The 16,265-nt window shown below is 42.5% G+C and overlaps 1 long non-coding RNA gene across 1 annotated transcript in view; it reads right to left on the reverse strand.

Moving 5' to 3' along the window:
* Positions 1-260: 260 nt before the first annotated feature.
* The window catches only part of LOC129462490 (uncharacterized), a 277,261-nt gene continuing 261,256 nt past the window's right edge, over positions 261-16,265 (reverse strand). Inside the window, exon 3 of the long non-coding RNA XR_008650862.2 lies at positions 261-457. This is a non-coding gene — a long non-coding RNA (uncharacterized lncRNA). The remainder of the gene's footprint in view (positions 458-16,265) is intronic.

Consider the following 16,265-nt stretch of genomic DNA (forward strand, 5'->3'; position numbering starts at 1 on the left):
GGTTTCACCATGTTGGCTAGGCTGGTCTTGAACTCCTGACCTCACGTGGTCCCCTGCCTTGGCCTCCCAAAATGCTGGGATTACAGGTGTGAGCCATCATGCCCAGCAACAATTTTTTATTAAAAAATAATAATAAACACAAAGAACGAGTGGCATGACAGGCAAAAAAATGAAAAATCTTACCTGCCTCAGATGTCAGAATCAAACCATACAGATTACACGAATTAAAAGGAGAACCACTGACCAGCTCCCTTTAGAGTTTGTGGCAGAGTCATGCCCTGGTTTGAGACAATGTCTGCCTTCTTGTCATCCTACTAGGAAATAGGTCCACAGAGATGCTTGCCCTTCTTCACAGCTGTGTCTTCCCAGCTCCCATCATAGAGATCAACACATACTAGATGCTCAATAAATGTTGGTGGAGTGAAAAAACATCTGTGTTCTGGGAGGTACCCTTTCTCTGTTAAAGGTTAAGAATATTTCAATTCACTAATAATTGACATAATTTTTAGTCTGTAGGCAAACAATTAACATTCCCCCCTAACACGCCTCTGATCTGATGTGAGAACCATTCAAGTGAAATCTTCACCACCCATTTCCTCCACCACTCAGCGCTTTTCCTCTAGACTTTTTTTAGCTGGACAGAAACCTCAACACTGTAGGTACTGGCTGCCTTCCAGCCATTTGCACTTGTGAAGAATCCTTCCCATCTTCAAGGGCCCTAAGGAGATGCTCCTTAGAGGGTGGTGGAAGGTTAGGCATTGTGCAATGGGTGGCAGATAAGTTATTTGCTCTTAGAAAGTTTTGTTTGTTTGGTTGGTTGGTTGTTTTTTGAGATGGAGTTTCACTCTTGTTGGCCAGGCTGAAGTGCAATGGCCCAATCTCGGCTTACCACAACCTCTGCCTCCCGGGTTCAAGCAGTTCTCCTGCCTCAGCCTGCCAAATAGCTGGGATTACAAGCATGGGCCACCACGCCCAGCTAATTTTGTATTTTTAGTGGAGATGGGGTTTCTCCATGTTGGTCAGGCTGGTCTCAAACTCCCAACCTCAGGTGATCTGCCCACCTCGGCCTCCCAAAGTGCTGGGATTACAGGCATGAGCCACCACACCCAGCCAGAAAGTTTTTTTGTTGTTTTTTTTTTAAGATAACAGAGCCGGTCAGAACTGATGCCTGCTCTTAGAGGGGGCTGTACTGGTGCTTTGTACCTTCTGTGAAGTTATAAAGAGGAAGGCAGACCAAGAAGCCTCTTGCAAATCAGTTAACAGAATACCCTACAACAGGCCACGCATCTAGTTTCCACTCTTTCAGGAGGCTGTGCAGTTTTCAGGGTTTCGAACCTCTCTTAATCCTGTGTTATATTTTCAAAGCGTTTTCCACTTCATGAGCATTAAACGTAATTATCTCATGTTACCCCGAGATAATACTCTATGAGGTGGGTATTATTCTCATCCTTCCAGATAAGGAAGCTTATTTTAAATCATTGCCTTTCTCAATAATAAGTGACTCTCTTTGCACAGCACCATGGTGTTCTCAGAGAGACCTTTGACCTTCTGATTAATTGCTCACTCTTCTCATGACCTCCAGGACCTCCTTCCCTTGTCTCTCCTATCTTTGGCCAAGATGCTTTCTTGATAGGTGGATTCCTTTCGGTGTTTTATTATTATTATTTTTTTGCTGTGATACTTTGACCTAATCAGAGAAAGCCCTCTGAATCTCTAAAAATAGACAAATATCTGATTAAAAAAAAAAAAACCCAGATAAGGAAGAGAGATGTTTCAGAACTTGAGGATTTTGGAGAGCAACCCACATACAGATGGTGTGTTAATATTCACTAAACACCAAATGCTGGTTTCCATGCCTGGCTCCTTGTTGCTATTTCCTGGTCACTTTGAACTGACTTATCAAATAGAATAGATTCCTTGATACATATGTTGGTATTTGAAGTCCTGGTGGGAACAAGGCCTTCCATTTGTTTCAAGTTTTACTCTTTAAAAATGTTTATAAAAACCCATCTTAGAAAAGGAATCTCAGTCAAAACCCACTATGACTTTGGTATTCACCCATTTCAAGGAATGATGCTCACCACTAGGATTCTTATTAAGAACAACTCCAACAGGCTCCATTCTCTGCGGGGAAATTGACTAAGATTCCTGGAGGTTCCAGCAGGCAGCTGCTGTTAATATAAGTTTCAGAAAGTAGAATGTTGGACTTGAATATGAGGGCACCCAATACATAATATTTTTCTTCCTCCCCCAAGTACTGAATCAAATGAAATAAGAAAAACCAGTTAATATTTGGAGGCTTAACTACCATCCTCATTGCTGAAAAGACCCAGGAGAAGGACATACTTTAGGGTGAGAACCGAGCACCTCTGATAACTCCCTGCATGTCCCTTTCTCTCTCCTATTTAGACCTGGGAACAGTTGACTCAAGGAAACTTTAGTCTGCAGAGCAGACACCTTTATCCACAACCCTGTCTTAAACTGGTCTGGGTGGAAAGGGCAGTAGGAGAATAGACTAATTAAGCTCCATCCAGCCAAGAAACAAGAACCAATGCCTGCTGCCCACTAGTTCTGAATTCCCTCCTCCTCTGTGTGGGAAAATCACTTGACCTTTGTGGGCCTTGATGTCTTCAGCTTTTTAAAAAAAGGGAGTTAGGCTGGGAGACAGCTATGACCCAATCTAGGTCTGAAATTCTATGGTTAGCCCCCACAGTGACCCCGATGAGATCCAAGCCACATTGCACTTTCTCCCTTAAGGTGTCAGTTCCCTTTGCTGAGGTTCATGATCAAAGATCACACCCCTGAGACTCACCAATCACCTCCTAAAGGATGGCGATCGTGACGGTGACTCAGTGCCCATCTGTCTCCACCACCAGAAAAATCACTCCAAGTGCACAGGTCAGCAGGAGCATCTCAGACCACAAAGAGCACTTTATCATCAACACTAGTCCCTGGGAATATATAGGCCTGTCTGTTTCCTAATGATTCCAAGGCAATACTCAAGAACATTATTATGAAGATTATGTTGCAGCTGGCCGGTAAGAACAATGAAAAACCAAGGTACTGGAGATTGTGGATTCTAAATTTGGCTTGGCACTAGCAAACCATGTGTCCTTCCTATCTCTGGGCCTCTTTCCTCGGGTACAAGGTGATGGCATTCGCAGTTTTCAAGCTTGTTTTCCCCTTTTAAAAAATATAAAATCTTAGATGGAATCTTAATATATAATATGAGTAAAAATAAAACTGCTCTTCTCCTTGTGGAGGGAGAGTCTCCGACCCATGCCACTTTTCTCCCTCCCTCTGGGTATCATCTCCAACCCCAACCATGCTGGACCCTGAGGTCTAATGGATCATTTGCCTGAGAAGAATTTCTCTGTGCCAGGCTAACTTTGGGGGCAACATTGCATTCTCATGTCATATCCGTTTGACAGCCCACCCAGTTTTCCTGAAGCTATATACCTGTTAGCTCTGAGAAACCACTAAAGAAAAACTGAATCGTGGGCTGGGCATGGTGGCTGACATCTGTAATCCCAATACTTTGGGAGGCCAAGGCAGGTGGATCATTCGAGGTCAGGAGTTCAAGACCAGCCTGGCCAACATGGTGAAACCCTGTCTCTACTAAAAATACAAAAATTAACCAGACGGTAGTGGCACATGCCTGTAATCCCAGCTTCTTGGGAGGTTGAGGCAGGAGAATCGCTTGAGCCTGGGAGGCAGAGGTTGCAGTGAGCCGAGATCGCACCACTGCACTACAGCCTGGGTGACAGAGTGAGATCCTGTCTCAAAAAAAAAAAAAAAAAAAAAAAAGAAAAGAAAGAAAAACTGAATCATGTGTTTACAAGTGATGTGAGCCAAATATTATCAGAGTTAGAAAATAAAGACAGCAAACAAAATATACTTGAGCTGTCAGTGCAAGACTAAAGTTTGTCTCAACAGGGAGACCGAGAGAATAGGGTGGAGCATAAAGGGACAGCAATATTATTAAATAATTTAGCTAAAAGATATTCTTCTCACCACTCCATGATGCACAGTCCAGACACACAGCGTGAGGCTTTTACCATGAAGAAGTGTGAGGAGGGCGAGGTTCCTCTCCTGAGAGAATGCCTCTCTCTCACATGAAACACGAAGAGTTTTGGCCTTCAGAAGAGCTGGCCCCATCCCCATCTAGCTGGTCAGCCAGCCCCTCGTATATCTCCTCTGCATGTGTTAATTCTTTTGAAGGTGATGGGGGTTCTTTGCATGGAAGATATATGCAGCTCGATGGCGGGAAGTGAGATCCTAATTATCTGCAGCTGACAACCTTTCAGGGCCCATTATAAAAGAAACGTCTGCACCAGGCCCTCAGAGCCCTATATCCCAGCTCTAGGGAGTTTGAGGGAGCAACAAGGAGCAATTCTGAGAGACTGATTTATCAGGGAAGATTAGAAGAGTTACATCTATAGTCTGGTGAAACAATGACAGAGGGGGAGCAGGCTAATGGTTGACAAAGGGGCAGGAGAAAGAGAAGAGATTTATGTAGCCTGGTCCGAGGATGAGCAATCAGAGGCATGGAATGAAATGAAGATGGGAAAGAAAGTCCTGAGTAAATATCAGGGAAACTTTCTGCACTGATTTATTAGACAGATGAGCAAATCTTCCAAATGAGGCTTCATCCTCACCCAGAGAAAAAGCGAGCCTACATAAATGTGTCACAGCCATTCGTCTCTGTCACTGTGGGACCAATCATGATACCTAGCTTGGCTTTCTATCTTTCTCTTGACGAGTGTCCTTAAAAGTCAGAGTCGACCCTTTTCTGAGATCTCTGTGGGGGCTCTGAGAGGCTCTTAAAGGGAGCGTGGCACATGTCTGCAATTCTAGGCTCAGCCACTTGCTAAACATCGCCGAAACTTATCATCTACTTTATAGTTTTTAGAGGAGACAGAATGTACTTGTCCATGGTACCCAGTCCAAAATCTCCCTGGGGATGGAGAGTGGCTTATGCTTGGGAGAAAAGCCAGGATACATCAAGATTCCATTGATGTTCTGTCAGCAGGGGCATATGGAAATGTTCTGGTGAATTGTACTACCTACTGAGTGCCTCCACCTGATTCTGACCTGGATGGAGAAGTTCTTATGTGCTCCTTCAGTTCCTCCCAGACTCTTCTTGTGCCAAGCACTCCCATAGCAACCTGTTCTGCCTGGGCTCCACCTAACACTCTGCAGACTCCACCTGACCCACCTGGCCTCCTGTCTCAGGGCTTCCCTGTTGCTACAGAGAAGCAGGATGCCCAAGAGCCCACCAAACACCCACCTTATGCAATCTGAAAGTGATAAGGAGTTAATGTACAGTAGGGAAGAATTTGGCCCATGAGAGATGGGAGCTGATAGATAAATTCCTTCCTTCTCCTCCCAGATAGACTGTCTGGCTACACAGTTCGTGTGGCTTCCTGGGGGCACAGTCCTGCAAGAACAAGCAATTAGTCAGACTTCAGTGGCAGCTAAAGGGGTAAGACATCCTAATACTGGCTCTCCTTCCTTCCCTGTCCCCTCACCCCTGCTCCCTGAGACTGTACCATCTAACAGAATAATAGCAAAACAACTTTGACTAAAGTTATGCTTTCTGGGGGATCCCAGGCTAAAATGTGACCAAACGATTGTTGGAGAAGAGTTAGTACACTGTCTGAATAATGGCATGAATGTCTTTGGTTATTTGGCCTGGGCACCTGATCCAGACATTTCTCCTAGGAATTCCATAGAATTGTCTCCTTCCAACCTCAGCCCCCTAATGGGGACCCCATGACTGACTCCCATTACAGTCCTGACATTGTGAGGTATTTAGGTGTCTCCACTGGCTTACTCTACTGGAGACCGAGCTAGAGGACCAAGCCAGGTTGGTGTTTCCTATGCTGTCCCTGATGGGAACTGAGATACAATACACAGGTAAGTCAGGAATCTGGGGTGCTGATGGTCAGCCCCTTGGAGGTCACCCGGGAGGTCATTGACTAGTCTGTGGCCTTTCCATTCAGCTGTGAGGTCCCCCTACCACAACTATCTTTGATTCTATTCTTTGTGTCACAGGCATTACAAGTCTGGTCAAGCATTGGCAAATTCAGAATCTTCAAATGATCTTAATCTCCATATTACCAAAAACCCAGTCTTTGGCCCTCCAAAGAGAGGCTCTGCAACTCTATATTCTCTGTAAATGCTGAGGACTTTTTCCCTTTGTTTTGTTTTTAGTGTGTGTTTTAAGTTCAACTGTTTTTATGTCCCCCACCAAAAGAAAAAAAAATTCCTTCGTAACCCATTATGGGTTAGTGAATTCCCAAACTGTTCAAAAATACTTTAAAGTTCTTTTGGGACATAGCCAGATACTTAATATTGTATTACATTTTATAGTTGTCACTTAATCAAGCTATTTAATATTATAGTACATTTTAAAACTGTCACTTAATCACATTTTCTTGACCCTTTTATGGGAATTAAAGATCACTGTAGATAAAAAATGGCATGCTTTAGTTTAAATAGATTCAGTATGTCCAGTTTGACAGTTACTTCTGAGACATTAAAAGAATTTTCTGTGATTAATGTGACCCACACACGTTAAATGGTGTAATGTTCCATTTCTTCAGCCATTAGCGGAAACAGCATCAGACAGAAGGAGCCAAAATGTAGCCAACTGTATGTAAAACCGGGTGGTGGGGTGGGGAGGGGGGAGTCTAAAGATAATATAGAGCCAGGCAGCCTGAGATAAGAGGGAGATTTCTACTGATTTAATATTTGCTTTCTCTGGGCATCTCGAGAGTGAAGTCGGAGGAACACAAAGGTCAGACGCTGGTAATGGAGTGGGTGCCGGTCCCGCAACACAGCCCTGGTCGGGGACCTCTCTTCACCAAGGGGCTGCGTCTCAGGCAGGCGAGCGCAGTTCTTTGGTGCTTATTATAAATGATTGATGAACGTTACTTCTAAATTTAGAAAAGCTCTCTAAATGGACATTTACTCACAAGGAAAAAAAAAAAAAAAACTCTTCCGAAAGGTCTGTCCCTGGAACGGTTTTGTTTATGGCACCGCGATAGTTCTGGGCAATTAATCCAGAATTGCGTCACTGAAAGATTTTATATTCTTAAGTGTTCACTCATGTAGTTAAAGTAAATTATGTCCGTTTTCAAACATGTTTCAAAGAATTGTACTAGGTTTTAAAAATCCTGGTCCCTAAATCCTACTTGTTTGTTTAATTAATCTGAAAATAGCTACTCCTGCTCTGTTTCTTAATCACAGATCAGATACACTGTATTTGTTAGCAGCTGTGAATGAAAGCATGTCCCAGTGTGTTTTTCTTGATTGTTTAATAAGAGTTGAATAATACCCTATTTAATCCATCAAGTAGGACATTACAATAACACTGATCTTTTGTTTGACAGCAAATTGTTTGATAACAGAATAGAATGTAATATAACCAAATCAGTGTCAGAAATGCATTTCAGAGGATCCAATTAAAAACACCCATACACATGCCAGATACTGAGCGATAGGGCAGAGAAACCAGGCACAGCAAGACACAGAGGGGAGAAGGGTCCAGAGGGAAAATCTAGCTTTGCAAAATGCCCAGACCTTACTCAGATGACACAAGACAAACACTTCACTGCAAGGACTCCACATCCTAGGCATGTGGCCACTTTGGTTGATCAGGGTCAACCTACTCTAAGGTCAGAATGGGCACACCAGACCCTCAGGTAGAGGCCTATTGTGCTCCTCCTTTGTTGGTTCAAATGCTGTAATTCCTGGGGTCAAAGATGGCCAGATCCTGTATCACTTAGCACCCCTCCTTTGCCCTCCAGCTACCACATTGCAAGGGCTCCTTGGGGATGCTATTGTTCACAGCCCAGCATCCTTCCCCTGTCTCCAAACCTGTATGTAAGACATACGTTCTTTTCAGCACCCTTTATCTCCAGGAAGGAACTGGTTCAGAGGATCATGCAAGAGCTCATCTTTGTGGACTTCATTTAGGAGGACAAGGGTCAGCCCTCGTGTTTATTTGCACACATGTTTATTCGATGTTTTACAATCGTACCCTTCCCTTCAGAACCCAGCATGGAGGTGTAACAAAGCCTCTCTAGATGCCAAAAACAGATAATGCTGCAACGAAGAGAAAAGGAGGCATAGCAACAAACAAATTCTCAAAGTGCTCAGTTTTGAGAGTCATTATCTTGTCCCAAAAGTTTAGTCGGCTGTGTTTCACACAAAGCTGTTCATTACACACACACACACACACACACACACACCACACTCACACACCCCACATATATCTTGGAAAAATAATTGTTGAGATCAACTAGTTGTGTACAAAATACCCAATTGTTTAAGTAAATTAAAACTTTTTTTCTTCAGGATGATTTATGTGCAGACACCAACTGGATTCAATGTGCTGTCCCTCTCCTAGACAAGGTGCTAGTACAGGCAGCAGTGGAGGGGATGCAGAGAATTCTCTTTATGTCACGTTGGGGGAAGGACAGTTGTATTTGAATATACTCCTAGAAAAATAAATAGCCATTGGAAACACCTGCACTCTCTTTAGGAAACTTTTATTAATTTTCATAAAAGCATAAACCTCACCTTTTGAAGAAGACAGAATGAAAGATCATAAAAGTAGGGTCTGTCATTTACTGGTGAATATAAGGTGAGAAGGCAAAAAAAATACGTATTATCAAATTTCCTAAATCAACCTGAAGCTGTGCTGATGGCTTTCTGCTAACCCAGAGTGCAAGAGAAATTTAATTGTTACTACATTTTAAAAACATTTATACCTCACACCCAAATTTCTCTGTCACACTTCGTCTTCATCTCCTCAAAGAGGGGAAATATCCAGGTTGATCTTGTGGATCTAGAAAGTTGAGGAGTCTTTGTTTTAATTCCTCCTTAGTTTTTCCTCACCAGCCTCCCTCCTCTGACATTATTATAATTCCTTCCCTGCCTTTCCATTCGCTTCCTCCTTCCTTATTCTTTTGTTCTCTGACTAATCTTCCCTTTTGTATTAATGAAGTCCTTTGTAGTTTCTTTTCAAATCTTCAAGTGGATTCCTTTGTGACTTATGTTTTTTCTTTTCTTTTTTTTTTTTTTTTTTTTTTGCCTGATAGGGCCTTTTTAAAAAAACCATGAAAATTATTAATACTTCCATCCTCTTTGGCATTGTACCACAGGCCTTAAAACATTCTATTACTTTTCTGATCTGAAATGGCTTTCTCTTGACCCAGAAGTATTGGCAAATTACAGACCCCAAGCCAATCTTTTATGGAGAAGGTCTGAGAGCAAGTGGTAGCCTTTCAAGTACTTATCCATGGAGTCATAATCTCTATGACAAATAGCCTCTTGCTTTGCAGTTACGGCTAGTTTACTATGCATATGGCTAAGAGAGTGCCCCTTAAAGTGGTCAGGGACTTTTTCCTAAACCCCCTCCCAGGTGTCACATCACTCCTTTTTACTGGTCTTGTTAGAGGGACAGCATTAGCCCCACAGATCACCAGAGCTTCCTGACCAGCTGCCAGGCTGTAAAGCACGTGGAATTGGGGTGGTCGATCCAAAGACATCAACATGTCACTCTTGATGATCATTCATCTGCAACAGAAATAGCCCATGGTGCCTCAGAAATCGATGTGGAGACCACCGCTCTTCAACATTATTGCCACTAATTATTAAGATGAATGCGGTGATTAATGGGAGCGATGCTTTTGCACTTTATGCAAATGGAGAGCTCATGCATATACATGGCGGAGGGGGCTCACCAACCTGGTGCCCAGAACAACGTTGCCGCTCAGCCCCCTTATTCAGCTGTCACTGTGACCCAGGTGCAACAACTTAGAGTGATTTAAAAAGAAATGCTAAAAATGAATTGTTGATCAGCAGCCTCAGGCAGCCTTTTGGAAATTCCCTTCTATGAGGGCCATGCCTTGATTAGGGAGAGCTCAATCAAGGAAATAAACAGGGTTGTTAAGGATGCTGTTAGCCTATGGTCCTGCATTGGCGATGTCTGGAGGAAAGAATGGGGGAGGAAGGAGAAAGTGCAACTTACTCTGTGATGAGATGGTAAACTGAGGCAAGCCAACCTCTCTGGGTTTTAGTTTTCTCCTTGGTAAAAACGAGGGCATTCAATTAAATACTATAAAGCTCCTTCAGGCTGGGAGCGGTGGCTCACGCCTGTGATCCCAGCACTTTGGGAGGCTGAGGCAGGTGGATCACTTGAGGTCAGGAGGTCAAGACCAGTCTGACCACCATGACAAAACCCCATCTCTACTAAAAATACAAAAATTAGCCCAGCATGGTGGTGCACACCTGTAGTCCCAGCTATTTAGGGGGCTGAGGCAGGAGAATTGCTTGAACCCAGGAGGCGAAAGTTGCAGTGAGGTGAGATTGCACCACTGCACTCCAGCCTGGGTGACAGAGGGAGACCCTGTCTCAAAAAAAAAAAAAAAAAAACTCCTTCAAATCGTAGAATTATAGAATCCTACAAGGCACAAGATAAGTGGGATATAGGCATGCAGGCTTTTGTCTTCTACTAATATGAACACTTTCTGACACAATAACCTCTAATATAACAGATCTTTCATTGCTTGTTATATTCTACAAGCATATACTTCAGTAATTCAGCCAACCTCCTCTCATCCTCCATCTTTTAATCCTCTGAAGGATTTCCAGGATTCAAGGTTGGGGTAATAGTGTACAAAGGATGGAGCAAGAGTTCTGTAGTCAGGCCTGAATATGACTCCTGCATCTTCCCCTACCGGCTAAGTGACAAACCTTCAGTACTGTCACTTGCCAGATGGAGAGAATAACTGCATATGCCTGATAGAGTTATATCAAGGAATGAAGGGGATAAAGTGGGTGAAGTACCTGGTACACAGAAAGCCCTAGAAAAGTGAAACAGAAATACAATTTTTCCTCTGTCTGCACTGGCTGGCCTAAGGAGTAGAGGTCAAGGCTTAAATCATCATTCTCAAAGGACCATAAATATCTTCAGGTTCAGCTCTTGCTTTCCAAACAGGCAGGATACCATCCTTATTGTGATTATAATGACACAATGGTGACAACAGTCATTCATGCTCAGGTGCTATTTTTTTTTAATTTTATCAACATTTTGTTCTGAATTTCAGATTTCTGGATGGACTAAATTGCTCAACTTAATTTAGTAAAACATCAGTATAAATGCTACTGGAATATGCTACACAAGGGTTTGCATTTCAGATGATACCATCCCATCTACTGCTACATCCCTTTGCTGAAACCTGTTTGCCTCCCACATCCTGGATCCCAGAGCATGCTGGTTGACTCACATGGAGCACTTATTAGAATGCTGAAACCCACTACTGGTTGAAGGTACAAAGAATGTAGAATTGGCAAGCTCTGAAAGGGGAAAGGGAAATTATTTACTGTCAGAGTTGCTGTGATTGACAAAGTGAAAAGCAGGCCCAGATTTCACAGTCAGTTTCAGCCTGTGCAGACATCTGGCCTCTCAACAGACACTGAGGCTCACTTACTACTCTACATACTCTAGGCCTATCCTGGGCTCCCATTGTCTCCATACATTGAAATGTATTTTCCATTATTTAAAGGTAGCTTTTAAGGAAGTATTTGTGGGTATGATGGATGCATCCCCAAGGACCTGCTTCTGTATTCTTCCTGTAGGCACATCCCCTTGCTGGTCACATCTGCATTTGTCATGAGAAATCCTGCTTTCACCAGCCTCTTCAGCTCATTTCGATTCCTGATACAGTCACTGCTTCTCAAAAGACCGAGTCTCCCAGGCCTCTGCTAGAGAATGTAGTTAAGTCCTCAATCCCTTGCTTGGCTTCACTCCTGGTAGCCTGACTTAGCCATATTGCTAAACCTGGCTGCTCCAAGTGATGTTTGACAAGTGCTTTCTCTCTAAGGGTCTCCAGGGCAAGTCAGGGAAAAATAATCAGGTTCAGGTTCTTTTTTTACCCCTTCTTCATAAAAAATCTAGAGTGTAAAGCCCTAACTTTAAACATGTTGCATATTCAAAGGGTCCATCAGAATTGTGGAAAATTGCTGCCCCTGGAGAAGATCATGAAGACCTCCAGTCTGTCACCTCAGTCAGAACTGAGCATGGCGAGGCTCACAGGGGGGTATCTACACGGTCCCAGGCTGGTCAGTGGTGGAGCCAAGAGGGCCATGAGTCAGCCAACCCTTTCCTCTTCCTTTTGCTCCACAGCTAGACCCTCTCAGAATGAGAGAGAGCAAATCTATGGCTACTTCTTCCCTTCTCTATTTCTTTTATTCTTTCCTTCTTTTCTTCTTTCCTTCTCCATTTCTTTCTTCCTTTATTTTCTTCTTTTTTTGGTGGCAGGGGTGTAGGGAGCTTGGAATATATTATATAAAGGAAGAAATGCCGAAATAAGTTTAAATAAAATTTTATATATTTTATACATTTGTATTTAAATTGTGCTTTTTATAAGATACATAGAAATTTTTTTACTAATAAGGCATAGTGCATTCTGAACAGGACCATATGTAGTCATGCCTTCTGCTATAGTTTGAACATTTATTGTCTCCAAAACTCATGTTGAAATTTAACCCCCCATGTGGCAGTATTGAGAGATGGGACCTTTAAGAGGTGATTGGGTCAGTTGCAAGCGCTCTACCATCATGAGTGAATTCATCCATTCATGGATTAATGGGTTATCATGGAGTGGGACTGGTAGCTTTATAAGAAGTGGGAGTGAGACCTGAGCTAGCATGCTCAACCCTCTTGCTCTGTGATACCATGTGCCACCTGGGACTCTGCAGAGAGTCCCCATCAGCATGAAGGCCTTCATTACATGTTACCCCTTGACCTTAGATTTCTCAACCTCCATGACTGTAAGAAATAAGTTCCTTTTCTTTATAAATTACCCAGTTTCAGGGATTCCCTTATAAGCAACTAAGACACCTTCTTTCAGTCCATCAGTGTATCTCTGTGACATGTATATGACCTCGTCTGGGGATAATCTCTGAACTTAAGCCCTATGGGGATGCAAGGCCAGTGAGACGACCCTCTCAACTCAGCTTCTTGCTTCCCTCCCAGACCTCCTGGAATGGGCTTTATCTATACCACAGGGTTTTCCATTCTGAACAGAGGAAGAAGTTAAGATGTCAGAGAAGGTGATCACAAAGGGAGTGGAAAACAAGATAAGAGAATGAAGAGGAGGAAAGAAAAGGAAAAAGATAGCCAGGCATGGTGGGGGGCACCTGTTAATCCCAGCTACTAGGGAGGCTGAGGCAGGAGAATTGCTTGAATCTGGGAGGCAGAGGTTAAAGTGAGTCAAGATCGCACCACTGCACTACAGCCTGGGCCGAGACTCTGTCTCAAAAAAAAAAGAAAGAAAGAAAGAAAAAAGAAAAAGAAACACCTGGTTGCCTTCCTTCTTTTCTTATTCATTTAAAAAATTATTCACAGATAAAGCACCAAGAGGAGATTACAGGGAAAAGGGAATCTGGATTGAAGAGGAGCTCTGTGGAAATGTGTACCCTTCAAAAATGTGTGAAATAGAATTCAAGCCATGCAGATGAGGCAGAGTGTGTTTCTGGTCCCACATGGTCCCCCAGCCTCAAATGCAGCTTGGAGCTGATGAGTGCTGCTCAGGTCCTCAGCTCTTTCCACCCAGAGACAACCTTTCACTGCACACACACGCATCTTTATAAATAGATAATATGGGCTTGTTATATTATTGTAGATAATTGTTGAATCAAAATTAAAATGAACTGATAAATGCATTAAGCAGTTCAGCGTATTTTCCTTTTTAACAAAAGTTAATTTTAAATGAAATGGGACCTCTAGCTACACCATAAGAAATCACAGGAAAACTCAAAAAGGGAGTAAAGTCCTCATTTTGAATAGAGTGGCTGCATTGCCTATGCAGCATTCCATATTTAGAGAGGTGTACAGTTGGTTGGATGGTAGAATGGTCAAGGAGATGGGGAGACGGGAGAGACCGTGGAAGGGTCTTCATTCCCAAGGAGGGTCCTGGGTGCACAAGAGCAGTGGACGAGTGATCCAGCTTTGCTGTCACAGAAACTCCAGGTCAAGAGAAAGGATTTTTTATGATCAGCAAGAAAGATGTGTAACAATGAACCCTCCAATGAGCAGAAGGTAATAACAGATGAATGTGTACAAGTAATTGAATATGACTCTCCAGTCAAGACATCCTGAAGGGAGGGGAGAAACACAATAAGAATTTCAAAAGTCTGCAATATTTGGAAACTTTGAAAAGGCCAACAATAGCAAAAACAACTTGGGAAAAATCTAAGAGGTACGTTCCATCTGGGAGGAGATATTTTCTCACACAGAACATACTTACAATAACCTGGCAACATATTTCAATCTGAATATCTAAGCCCAGAGTTCAACACAGAATTCTGTAGTTTCAAATAGAGAATTTCCCTTCAGTATGGTTTGTGACCCTATTCCTGACTGACATCTCTTAGAAAATAAGAAACATTTTACACTGCAGTTAGAAAAAAAATACATATATTTTTTACCCCAAAGAATAGGAGTTGATATTTAATGTCCCTTCTGACTCTAAACTCAACATCTTTGAAATTCTAGTGCTTGTCTCTATCCACCATCATAAGCAAAGGCTGAGACTGGAGGAATTTGTTAACAGCATAAATATTAAAACAGCATTGGTCTTCCGCATACCAACAGCATAAACAAAACAACCTAAGAATTAAGCAAAGCACATCTTGCAAGTCTATACAAATGTGCAAGAGTATATAAACTACTTTCTCTATTTCTGGAAGCTAAGAAATCTCACGTGTAAAACAGTTTTTTTTTCCTGCCCTTTTATTAGTACACCCCCTCCCAATAATTCCCAAACTTCAACTGTTGTTCCTCTTACTACTGCAAATGCAGTATTTTTGTTCATTGCTTTTTTTTTCCCCGTTGCAAAATGCCAAATCTATCTCCATCCCTTTTTCTCATGACACAGTTTGCACTTGATGAAGTGAAAAGGTTATTTTTTAAAAAGCTGAATGTCTACTTAAATTATTAAAAAGATATTTCTATTTCCCCTTGATGTGGTCGCTAAACAATTCCCAAGTTGGCCAAAGTTTTGGAAAAGCTATAATTGAAATGTTAAAAATATTTTGGAGAAGATCTCCAGAAGGTCCCTAAGAAGGGTGTCTTAATTTTGTATTCAGGTAAGGTATGTGCGGTACAATAGTAAGCCTATCATGTGCCTGCATTCCATGGAAAGACTGAATGAATTTGTGGACTTTAAGTATTGTGTCTGATTATCCAGATTGTGAATTAGCAGGCTCCTTTGCCTTCTTTCATTTCCTCTTGGCTGACCTTTCCCTGCCCATTAAAAACCTCAGGTTCAGCAGACATTTTTGAGCAACTACTGTATATTGTAGGTACTTGCTAGGAACTGCCTAATTTGTCTTTTCCAAAAGTCTCTAGATTCTAAAAGTCAGCCTTTTCCCATTATATCACAGCAACCCCTGTCCCAGGTGGTCCAGAGGAAGGAAGAAAGAAGGTGACCCTCACATGAATCTATGTGCAGTTCTGGTAAAAAGACTTGAAGAAGCCTAGGGCCAAACAGAAACTTATGGCCAAAATGAGGCTTCTGAATTAACTGTGCATCCCCAAGGACCTGCTTCTGTATTCTTCTTCTGTATTCGGTGTTCTTACTTCTTTCCTTCTTTTCTTCCTTCCTTCTCCCTTTCTTTCTTTTTTTTTTTTTTTTTTTGGTGGCAGGTGTGTAGGGAGCTTGGAATATATTACATAAAGGAAGAAATGCTGAAATAAGTTTAAAGAAAATTTTATATATTTTATACATTTGTATTTAAATTGTGCTTTTTATAAGATACGTGGAAATTTTTCAAAAAATAAGGCATAGCATACTCTGAACAGGACCATATATAGTCATGCCTTCTGCTATAGTTTGAACACTTATCCTCTCCAAAACTCATTTTTTAACCCCCCATAGGCCGGGCGCAGTGGATTACGCCTGTAATCCCAGCACTTTGGGAGGCCGAGGCGGGCAGATCATGAGGTCAGGAGATCAAGACCATCTTGGCTAACACAGTGAAAGCCCATCTCTACTAAAAATACAAAAAGTTAGCTGGGCGTGGTGGTGGGCGCCTGTAGTCCCAGCTACTCGGGAGGCTGAGGCAGGAGAATGGTATGAACCCGGGAGGTGGAGCTTGCAGTGAGCCGAGATCGCACCACTGTACTCCACCCTGGGCGACAGAGCGAGACTCCGTCTCAAAAAAAAAGAAAGAAATTTAACCCCCCA

The sequence above is a fragment of the Symphalangus syndactylus genome, chromosome 14 (genome assembly GCF_028878055.3).
Source record: "Symphalangus syndactylus isolate Jambi chromosome 14, NHGRI_mSymSyn1-v2.1_pri, whole genome shotgun sequence".
Lineage (NCBI taxonomy): Eukaryota > Metazoa > Chordata > Mammalia > Primates > Hylobatidae > Symphalangus > Symphalangus syndactylus.